The sequence below is a fragment of the Alligator sinensis genome, unplaced genomic scaffold, assembly GCF_000455745.1.
Source record: "Alligator sinensis unplaced genomic scaffold, ASM45574v1 scaffold206_1, whole genome shotgun sequence".
Taxonomy (NCBI): Eukaryota; Metazoa; Chordata; order Crocodylia; family Alligatoridae; genus Alligator; species Alligator sinensis.
In genome coordinates this window covers 383,420-394,386 of record NW_005843055.1, presented here as the reverse complement: position 1 = coordinate 394,386, position 10,967 = coordinate 383,420, and the positions used below count along the sequence as shown (strand labels likewise).

Below are 10,967 nucleotides of genomic sequence, written 5' to 3'. Positions count from 1 at the left end.
CTGCCCTTCTTCCTGGCCCGGGCCTTTTTATAACCTCTCTGACCTCAGCAGCCGGTCCAATCGAAGCTGCCAATACTGGCCACAAGCCGACCAATCTACCAAGCATCCCTGGCTACCTGGGCCCGCGCGCAGGGCCGGGTCTTTCCCCCCCCTGCCCAGGTGACCAGAGCATCGCCTCCCAGGTGCCAGGCTTTTGTCTGCAGACAAGGAGCAAGATCCCTGCTGTGAGGGATTCAACGGCTGCCTCTCAGGCTGGTGGAGACAGATCTCTGGAGAGGGGCACCGACAGTGGCATTTCTGCCACAGGGGCCCATGCTTTGGCAGGCCCTGCAGTGCTCCCCACTCCACCATCTTAGCAGTCTGGAGAATACACAGCTGGTCCACTTAACTACAGCCCACCATTGCCAGCTCTACACGGTCATCCATCGAACGTGCCATCACACCTCCCTCACGTCCCGCCCAGACACCAAGAGGCGGGACACCCTCAGCAAGGGTGAGGCCAACAGACCCCGGTGGCAGAGTCTGTACTCTACCCTGATCCCATGCACCACCGGGGACCTTGGCTGGTGGCTCCTTCACAGAGCCATTTCAATGGGCATGTATCTGGTATGGTTCAAAACATCCCCCGACACATGCCCCTTCTGTGAGCAGAGGGAGACCCTGGCGCCCCTGCACCTCCTCCTCCAAAACCTCCTGCTGAGGTTCTGGCTGCACTTTTCCCCACACTTATTTATTTTTTCACTCCCCATCCATGGCCCCACCAAGGCCAGGGACCTCCTGGTCAACCTACTCCTCGCCTTGGCCAAGCTGCCAATTTGCGTCACCAGCAAGAAGGCGGTGGCTGGGAGGCTCATGGAGACCATGGGGCCATCTTCTTGGGTATGGTCCAGTCCTGTCTCCGAGCAGGGCACCACTGGGAAGTAGCCGCCACCTCTTTGGCAACATTTGAGAGTCAGTGGGCGCTGTCTGGGTGCTCTGCTTGGTGACCCCCAAGGGAGCATTTATTTTGGACCCCTGACCCCACTGTCACCTCCCTTTTGTCATTTGTTGTCCCTAGTAATCAGTTGGGACCATTAACTCCAGTCACTATCCTTGAGTGGTGGCCTCACATAACTTGGTGAGCCTGGCCCACATGCACTGGTCTCAAATAGGCTGATCTCTCCAGGTCCCTTTGTTATGGCTTGGGGAGCCCAAGGCTATGAGGTCAAGGCTGGCTACTGTCATAGTCTGGTTCTATGGTGTAATGGTTAGCACTCTGGGCTTTGAATCCAGTGGTTTGAGTTCAAATCTCAGTAGAACCAGCTTTCTGCCCTGGAGCCAGGTCTGGGGGATGTTGGTGCTCTGTTGTCAGAGTGCCTCAGGTTGTTGCCCTGCCTGCTGTGGTGTGGACCCAGGTGTTTATGCTCTGGGATCATTTTGACACCCTGCCTGTCCCCCTTGGGTCCTGGCTGGGCACCAGAGACAGGTGCTGCCCTTTTTCTGGTCAGAATGGCACTGGATCTCTGCGAGGGTCCTGAGCCTCCCCTTGGAGGAGGGGGGCAGGGCCTGGTTTGCCTATGCAGTCAGGTCCTAATCTTCTGCCTTCAGGCCCTACAGACTTCCTCTGTTGCCGCTGAGGGCTTTGATACGATGAGCAGCTCTTCTACCTGCATGAGCTCGGTCTCGCAGGGACTTGGGGAAGTGGCCAGTCTTTTACCAAGACCTCAGGGCCTCCAGGTTCCCATTGTGGGTGGCCCGCGGGGCCAACCTACTCAGCTGGTGATCTTGGCAAAGGCATCACCCTGGGCATGACAGAGGATGGCCCGGGTGGATCTCCCCCAGATTGGAGACCTCCTGGACTATGCCGGGCAGGGGTGGTTAGGCCCTGCCACACTGGCCTGGTGCATGGGTCTGGACGCAAAGCGTGCATCCTGCTTGCGCCTAGTCCAGGAGGCAAAAGCCACCTTTCCCATGGACACCTTTTCCCATCTAGAGCAAGTCCTGTGTGAAGGTGATCCCTGCCCCCCACCCCGCCACGTCTCCTGGCCCAGTGGAGATGCTGGTGGGGCCCACACTCTGGCAGGCCCCTCAGCACTCCCCACTCCACCATCGTAGTTGGCTGCAGGACATGTGGCCAGCCTGCTTTTCTGTTGCCCAACTTTGCCAGCTCTACACGCTTGTCCACCGTACAGCCCACTATAACGCCCTCACGTCCCACTCAGCCACCAAGGTCTGGGACATCCTCAATGAGGGCAAGGCCGACAGACCCTGGTGGCCGAGCCTCTTCTTTACCTTAAGCTCACATGCCAGTGGGTGTATATCTGGCACAGTTTCTACCGGTCCCCGACATGTGCCCATGCTGTGGGCAGAGGAAGACCCTGGCGCACGTGTTCCTGAAGTGCACCAGCTTGCAGCCCCTGCACCTCTTCCTCTATAATCTCTTACTGAGGTTCTGGCTGCAATTTTCCCCACATTTGTTCCTTTTAGCACCCCCCATCTATGGCCCCACCAAGGCCTGGGACCTCCTGGTCAACCTCCTCCAAGTCCCCACGTACTGTGGGCCGTTTTCCTGGGTTTCCTCCGGTCCCATCTCCAAGCAGATCACCACTAGGCAGTAGCCACCAGCTCTCTGGCTGCACTTGAGAGTCGGTGCATGCTGGCCGGGGTACTCTGTTCAGTGTCCCCCAAGGGCACACTAGTTCTGACCCTCTGACCCCACTGACACTCCCTTTTCTCATTTTTTGTCCCCTGGAATCATTTGGTGGCTTGGATCCCACCGCTGCCCAATACTGGCAGCCCACAGGAAACTAGTGGACTGAGGTCCATGGACCAAGTCAACAAATAGATCTACCCAAAGAACTTTGCCTGCCACAACTTCCCCGGCAACCTGATCTCTCCAGATCCCTGTGTCCTGGCTCAGGGAGCCCAAGGTTATGGGTTCAAGGGTGGCTACTTTACTCACCTGGTTCTCTGGTGTAATGGTTAGCACTCTGGACTTTGAATCCAGTGATCTGAATTCAACTCTCAATAGAGCCAGCTTTTTCCCCTGAAGCCTCCTGTGCAGGTGTGTGGTAGGGTTGGTCTCTCCCAGAGCTGGGAGCTTGTGGGTGTCAGAGAGGGTCTGGGCATGGGCCAACCTGCTGGGGTGGTGCCTGCTCCTGGTGTTGAGCCACCCGGTTGTGTCCATCCCCTGCCTGCAGAGGTGGGCCCTGTATTTTTTTTTGGTTGGGACTGCACTGGGTCTCTGCGAGGGTCCTGAGACTCCCCTTGTGGGAAGTGGGGCAGGACCTGGTTTGTCTCCACAGCCAGGTCCTGATCTTTTGCCTTCTGGCCCTAGAGTGTCCTGTACAGTGCTGATAGCCATGCAGCATGGAGCCGGTTGGGGCGCACCTTCCTCTGCTGCATCTGAGGGCTCTGATACGACCGGCAGCTCTTCTACCTCCACGGGCTCAGTCTTACACGGGGCTTGGGGGACCTGCCAGTCTCTTACCAAGACCTCCTCAGAGCCTAGGGGCTGCTCTCCACCTCCAGGTCCCCGTTGCAGGTGGCCCGGGGCACCAAATAACTCACCGAGCCACTGCTATGCAACCCCCAGCTGGCGGTCTTGGTGACGGCGTCACCCTGGCCTGGCTGAGGATGGCCCGGGTGGGTCTCACCCAGATTGGAGACCTCCTGGACTACACCAGGCAGGAGAGGGTAGGCCCCGTCGCGCTGGCCCAGCACATGGGTGAAGGCACGGAGCAGGCGTCCTGCTTACATCTAGTCCAGTAGTGAAAGCCACTTTGCCCGTAGATGCCCTTGCCCATCTAGAGCGATTCCTGCACGAGGGTGGTCCACACCCCACTTTGTTCCCCAGCCCAGTGGAGCTGCTGTTAGGGCCCACACTTCAGTCAGCCCCACGGCACTCCCCGCTCCACCATCTTAGCAGGCTGGACAACACACGGCCAGTCCACTTTTCTATTGCCCAATGTTGCCAGCTCTACACACTCATCCACCGCACGCTCCATCATGCCGCCCTCGCATCCCACCCAGACACCAAGTGGTGGGACACACTATGCGAGGGCGAGGCTGACAGACCCAGGTGGCGAGTTTGTATTCCACACGGATCCCGTGTGTCACTAGGGTCCTAGACTGGTGGCTCCTTCCCAAAGCTGTTGCAATGGGTATGTGTCTGGCATGGTTCAAGACTGCCCCTGACATATGCCCCTTCTGCAGGTGGAGGGAGGTGCTGGCACATGTGTCCCTGTAGTTGCAGCCCCTGCACCTCCTTCTCTATAATCTCTTACTGAGGTTCTGGCTGCAATTTTCCCTGCATTTGTTCCTTTTAGCACCCCCCATCCATGGCCCCACCAAGGCCTGGTCAACCTCCTCCAAGTCCCCAAGGATTGTGGGGTCATTTTCCTGGGTTTCCTCCAGTCCCATCTCCGAGCAGAGCACCACTGGGCAGTAGCCATCAGCTCTGTGGCTGCATTTGAGAGTCAGTGGGCGCTGTCTGGGGTGCTCAGCACGGTTTCCTCCACAGGTGCATTTATTTGGACCTCTGCCCCACATGCACCTTCCCTTTTGTCATTTTTTGTCCCCCGCATTCAGTTGTGGCTTTCTGTCCCTTGCTGCCCTTCAGTGGCAGCCAGTTTTGAATTAAAGGGGTTTAGGCTCATGTAGATACAAGGTCACAAATTAGCCAATCTCTCCAGATCCCTGTTGTGGCTTTGGAAGCCCATGGTTATGAGTTCAAGGCTGGCGGCTGCTTGCTCATCTGGTTCTATGGTGTAATGGTTAGCACTCTGGACTTTGAATCCAGTGATCTGAGTTCAAATCTCAGTAGAACCAGCTTCATTCCTTGGAGCCTTTCCTGTGGCTTCTGTAGCGATGGGGGTCAGGGCCTGTCCCCTGATGCTGTTAGGGTGGCTCTGCACATGGACCAGCCTGTCTGTTCCTTTACCGGTGTTGAACCACCTGTCTATTTTCTGGGACAATTTCAATACCCAAGGTGGGCCCTGTAACTTTTCTGGTTTGAATGGCACTGGTTCTCTGTGAGGGTCCTGAGCCTCCCCTTGTGAAAGGTTGGGCAGAGCCTGGTTTGCCACCACAGCCAGATCCTGATCTTTCGCCTGCAGAGACTCCTGTACGGTGCCAGTAGCCATGCAGCGCGGAGCCAGTTGGGGTGCGCCTTTCTCCACCGCCTCCAAGGGCTCTGATAAGACCGGCAGCCAGTGGCGATGTGTAGGGCGTGCATGGGGGTGCACACGCACTCCCTGAGAGCACCGGTGCACCCCAACTCAGGCTGTGCTCCTCACTCAGGTGACAGGCAGGCAGGCAGGCAGGCAGGAGCACCAGTGCCCCCCTTTCAGCATCGGCCGGGGAATGGGAGCGCCACGGCCACGTTTGGGAGCACCGCAGCCACTTCGCAGCAATCAGCCGTGGCCCCTCCCCACCAGTCGCTGACTGGTCGCTGGGACAGGACATGACCCGCCGACTAAGATGGCACCAGTCGTCCATGCCGACACCTCTTTTACCTGTGCAGACTCGGTCTCATTCGGGGCTTGGGGGAGCTGCCAGTCTTTTACCAAGACCTCCTCAGGGTTTGGGGGCTGCTCTCTGCATCCAGGTCTCCGTTGCAGGAGGCTTGGGGCAAAAACCCGCTGGTCGATCTGCTGCTGTGCAACCCCCAGCTGGCAGTCTCGGTGCCGCCAGCGGCACCAGAGGATGGCCCAGGTGGGTCTCACCCGAATCAGAGACCTCCTGGACTACGGTGAGTGGGAGTGGGTAGGCCCTGCTGTGCTGGCCCGGTGCATGGGTCTGTCCATGGAGCGGGCGTCCTGCTTGCGCCTAGTGCAGGAGGTGAAAGCCACCTTGCCCTTGCCCATCTAGAGTGAGTCCTGTGCGAGGGTGGTCCTCGCCCCCCCGTGTCCCTCAGCCCGGTGGAGCTGCTGGTGAGGCCTGCGCTCTGTCCGGCCCCGCAGCGCTTCTCGCTCCTCCATCTCAGGCAGCTGAAGGACACGCGGCCAGTCCGCTTTTCCACGGCCCACCAACACCAGCTCTACACACTTCACCACCGCACGCTCCCTCACGCTGCATACATGTCCCACCCAGAAACCAAGTGGAGGGACACCCTCAGCAAGGGCGAGGCTGAGGGACCCCAGTGGCACAGTCTGTACTCCACCCTGACACCACGTGCCCCCGGGGACTTAGGCAGGCGCTTCCTCCACAGAGCCGTCATGACAGGCATTGTTCCTGGCATTGTTCAAGACGGCCCCCGGCACGTGCCCATGTTGTGGGCAAAGGGAGACCCTGGCGTACCTGGGCCTGGAGTGCAGCAGGGTGCAGCCTTCTCCTCCTCCTCCACTTTTCCCCATGCAGGTTTCTTTCCACACTCCCCATCCGTGGCTGCACCAAGGCCCAAGACCTCCTGGCCTACCTCCTCCTGGCCCTGGCCACGCTGGCCATCTCACTTACCAGGAAGGAGGCTCTGGCCGAGAGGGTCCCTGGGGATTGTGGGGGCTTTTTCCTGGGTTTAGTCCGTTCTCGTATCCAAGCAGAGAACGACTGGGCAGTAGCCGCTGGCTCTCTGGCTGCCTTTGAGAGGTGGTGGGCGCTGGCCGGGGTGCTCTGCTCAGTGTCCCCCCAGGGTGCACTACTTTTATCCCTTTGACCCCACTGGCACGTCCTTTTTTTCATTTGTTGTCCCCCACAATTAGTTGATTACTTGGAGTCTGCCGCTGTCCCGCCGTGGCATCCGGCATCCTACAGAACCTTAGTGGGCTGCGGCCCGTGGCCCAAGTTTTCAACTAGGCCAGATCTCTGTCGTGACTTGGGCAGCCCAAGGTTATGAGTTCAAGGCTGGCTCCTTCCTTCACCTGGTTCTATGGTGTAATGGTTAGCACTCTGGACTTTGAATCCAGTGATCTGAGTTCAAATCTCAGTAGAACCAACTTGTTCCCCTCATGTGCTTCCTGCCTGGATGGGTGGCAGGTTGGTGGTCTGGTATCTTGTGGGCATGGCCAACCTTCCTCTGGTGGTGCCTGTCCCTTTTTAGGGCAGCACTGGTGTTGTACCAGCTGGTCCTGTCCCTGCTCTGGCACCATTTCAACACCTTGGTGGGCCTTGTGATTTTTCAGGAGGTGAGGCAGGTCCTGATCTTTCACCTTCAGGCCCTGCAGAGACTCCTGTATGATGCCGGTAGACATGCAGCGTCGAGCCAATTGGGGCAAGCCTTCCTCTGCCGCCTCTGAGGCCTCAACCTCCTCCGAGACCCCGGGGACTGTGGGCTCCTGGGTTTCCGCCGGTCCCGTCTCTGACCAGAGCACCACTGGGCAGTAGCCACCGGCTCTCTGGCTGCATTTGTCAGTGGGTGCTGCCTGGGGTGCTCTGCTCTGTGTCCCCAGAGGCTGCACTTGCTTTCAGCCTTTGACCCACATGCACGTTTCCTATTATCATTTTTTGACCCCCGCGTTCAGTTGTGTCCTTCTGTCCCTTGCTGCCCTTCAGTGGCAACCAGTTGTGAATTAGGCCATGTAAGCACAAGGTCACGAATAGGCCAATCTCGCCAGATCCCTGTCTCGTGGCTTGGCAAGACCAAGGTTATGAGTTCAAGGCTGGTGCCCCTTTCTGCCTTGTTCGACGGTGTAATGGCGAGCGCTCTGGACTTTGAAGCTGGTGATTTGAGTTCAACTGTCAGTAGAGCCTGTTTTCTACCCTGGGGCATCCTGTGGAGGCCGGTGGCAGCGTTGGTGCTCGGGGAGCCGGTGCTGTGGCTGGTCCTGTCTGCGTACACTGATGATGCGCTCCTTGCGGACCAGGACCGGGCAGCCTGGTGTGGGTAGAGGCCTGCCAGGCGGTGTCCTCTGTGAGCTGGGTCAAGAGCTCTGGCCCAGCAATGGTGATAGGTGGGCTCACTCCCACCCATGCTCCAAGGCCTTGGCTGGAGCATGGTCCTGCTGTGGTGCCTGTCCCTTTGAGGGGTGATGGCTGGTTTTGAACCAGCTGGTCCTGTCCAGGCTCTGGCACCACTTCAGCACCCTGCCTGTGGCCCTGGCGGTCTTGGCCGGGTTTCAGAGATGGGCATTGGAGTTTTTTTCTGGTTGAGACAGCACTGGGTCTCTGCAAGGGCCCTGAGCCTCCGCTTGTGGGAGCGGGGAGCAGGGCCTGTCTCCTCCCTTTTGTCAGTGGCCTCACCAAAGCCTGGGACCTCCTGGTCTCCCTCCTCCTGGCCCTGGCCGTCTGTGTCACTAGGAAGGAGGCTCTGGCTGGGAGGGTCCCCGGGGACTGTGGGGCCATTTTCCTGGGTTTCCTGCGGTCCCGTCTCTGAGCGGAGCACCCCTAGGAAGTAGCCACCAGCTCTCTGGCTGCGTTTGAGAGCCAGTGGGCGCTGTCTGGGGTGCTCTGCTGTGTCCCCCGAGGGTGCACTTGTCTTGCCCTCTGACCCCACTTGCACATCCCTTTTTGCCATTTGTTGTCCCTCATATTTTTTTGTGGAGTATTGTTCTTTTCGCTGCCCCTCAGTGATGGCCTTATGTAATAACTTGGTAGGCTTAAACCCACGTACATCTGTCACAAATAGGCAAGATCCCTTTGGGTCTGAATCATGCCTGCCTGCGTGTTTGCAGGCTCTCCTGGCTCCGAGGCGTCTGCAAAATTACCTCTGTTCCTACCTCTGTGCCATGAAGAATCACGTTAAAAGCCCCAGGTGCAGATCAGACCTTGTGGGCTAATGCATCCGGGGCAAAGTACATCACACTCCCTACCCTTCAGGGAAGCAGCCAGGGAACTGGGGGGGCAGGGAACCCCTTTGCCCAATACATACATGCACACACTAGCCCCATGGATTTGCATATCTAATTAAAGATAAGGAACCTGCACTCATCTGAACAGAGGGTAAGCCCCAGCTCTTTCCTCTTAACCCAGGGAAAACTGATCTGGCTGTGGTGCCTTATTACAGCCCCAGTGTGTCCCAGGTAACCAGGTGGGAAGGTCAGAAATGCTGCCAGCTTCGTCTATCCCAGTTCATCCCCCGCGTTGACCCCAAGCCCCTTCTGCCCCGCCACAGGGGCTATACCCACTGCATAAAAAATGCTAGTGTTAGTAGAAGTCAGGGCTTGTTCTGAACAAGCATGGGGTTTCAGCAGAGCTGGAAATAGCTCCTTGGTGCTTAAGGCCACAAGGACCATTGGGTCTGGGCAGCGTGTCCAGTGCTATGGATCCCCTTGCAGTCTCCTCCTGCATGGAGCCATGCATCCTTTGCTCAAGACAGATTTCAGGCCAATCTATAAGCAGCACAAGTTGGGAGACTGGCCAAGGAAGCATCTCATCAAGTGACATTTGCTTTTGTGGCAAAGAAAAAATGATTGCAAAGGCAGGCAGCTCGATTTCTTCTCCTGTCAGGACTCTCTGTGCCAGGGCCAGCCTGGCTTCCCCCGAGAGACTTGTCTGTGCCTGGGGAGATGCCGCCAGCATTAGTCATTCCGAGAACCGGTTCTGCATTCTTTGCTTTCGGTGTAACCGCTGTCGAGAAACAAGACTCAGAGGTGGAGGATTAAGCCACAGCTGGAGCAGAAGGGGTTTCCTTCCTCTGCGGCGGGGGCACGGCCTCGGCCTGGGGTCTCTGGAGCATCTATGAACCCCCTTTGCAGCAGCAGGACATTAGCCATGGCCCCCTGCTTTTCCTGGGGCAGGGGCAGGGCCAGGGCCAAGGCCAGGGCCAGGGGTGATGCCTGGTGCTATGTCGGGATGACTGTCGTGCTGCTCAGAGCTTGGACAGTGGGTTTGTCTGGGCTGGTTTGCACAGGGCTGATCCTGCCTCGGGCAGGGCCTGAATTAGATGTAACTTCTGCAGGTCTCTTCCAGCTCCACTTCTTTCTAATATCTATGTTTGTGGACCATTTTGCCCTGTCATGTCTCGACTCGCTGCATTCTCTGCAACAGGAGAATTGCTCTGTAATTTTTCTGTAGTCAAGAAATGAGTAAAACAAAGAGCTGGCATTTTCCGGGAGGGGCCTGGAGTCTAAGGGGGGCCGTGTGGAGCCTAATAAGGTTGAGCACCACTGACCTAGACTCTTGAATCCATCCTGTTAGAGAGCTCGTGTGTTGCCCCTGTGCAGCTCGGCCTGCCAGCGAGTCGAGGGATGTCTCCAAATTGTATCTGGCACCTTGGCTTGGATAGTAGCCTGCTGTTGTGGCCATAGGCCTAGCGCCGTCTGCAGAGAGCCCTGCTGAGTTCAGCTCCTCAGGGGCCTCTTCAAACATCTTCAGGCTTCCCATGAACATCCCCTTGTTCGATAGGCCCCTATCAAAGCAGGGTGATTGGGCTGCATTTGCATTGAAATGAAGGGGCAGTGAACACAGTAGCTGGGATTTCCTGGAATAACAATAGGTGTTCTGCCCTGTCCTGGGTTTCCTGGACCGGCACTGGTTTCCTGTTGTTTGTGGCACTGGGTCCCCAGCACAGTGGTGAGCACAACCACACAGCGCAGGGCATGGTCGGGGTCTCAGCAGGTCCGTGCACGCACAGGACAGAGCTCAGGGGGCAGCAGGAGAAGCCCCTTTGTTTGCATAGCAGTTGTTTGTCACTAATTCTAGACATGCAAGGACAATGCTCAGGGTACCCAGATGAGTTTGCTTTAGCGGGGAGTTTGGTCTCTAAAGTCTATGGATTTTTAGGGGGGATTTTTTCCTGCCCAGATGGTGCTTGGAGTGGACCAAGTGAACAGAGAACCGTTGTTCACCGACTTCCCCGACACCAGAGCGAGGGACACCTGCTGAAATTAGGTTTTAAACCAACAAGAGGAAGTCCTTTTTCACCCAACCTCTTGTTACCTTGTGTAATTCATCGGCACAGGAGGGAAGGGAGGCAGAGAGCACAGTCGGGGTCAGCAGGGGACTGGGTCTATTAACGGCTGTTGAACATAAGGGTTGGAGATGTTTCTGGCATCTCTACACTGTGGCGGGCCAGTAGGGGGCGCTCCTGCGTTGAGCCGCCCACCTCCCTGCGC

At 57.5% G+C, this 10,967-nt stretch overlaps 3 non-coding genes across 3 annotated transcripts; all 3 read left to right on the top strand.

Annotated features, from left to right (window-relative positions):
• The first annotated feature begins 1,229 nt into the window (after nt 1-1,229).
• TRNAQ-UUG lies at nt 1,230-1,301 on the top strand. The gene has a single exon. It is a non-coding gene; the product is annotated as a tRNA-Gln (tRNA).
• A 3,436-nt stretch (nt 1,302-4,737) lies between these two features.
• On the top strand, nt 4,738-4,809 carry TRNAQ-UUG. The gene has a single exon. It is a non-coding gene; the product is annotated as a tRNA-Gln (tRNA).
• A 2,029-nt stretch (nt 4,810-6,838) lies between these two features.
• On the top strand, nt 6,839-6,910 carry TRNAQ-UUG. Its single transcript has one exon. It is a non-coding gene; the product is annotated as a tRNA-Gln (tRNA).
• Nucleotides 6,911-10,967: the final 4,057 nt, after the last annotated feature.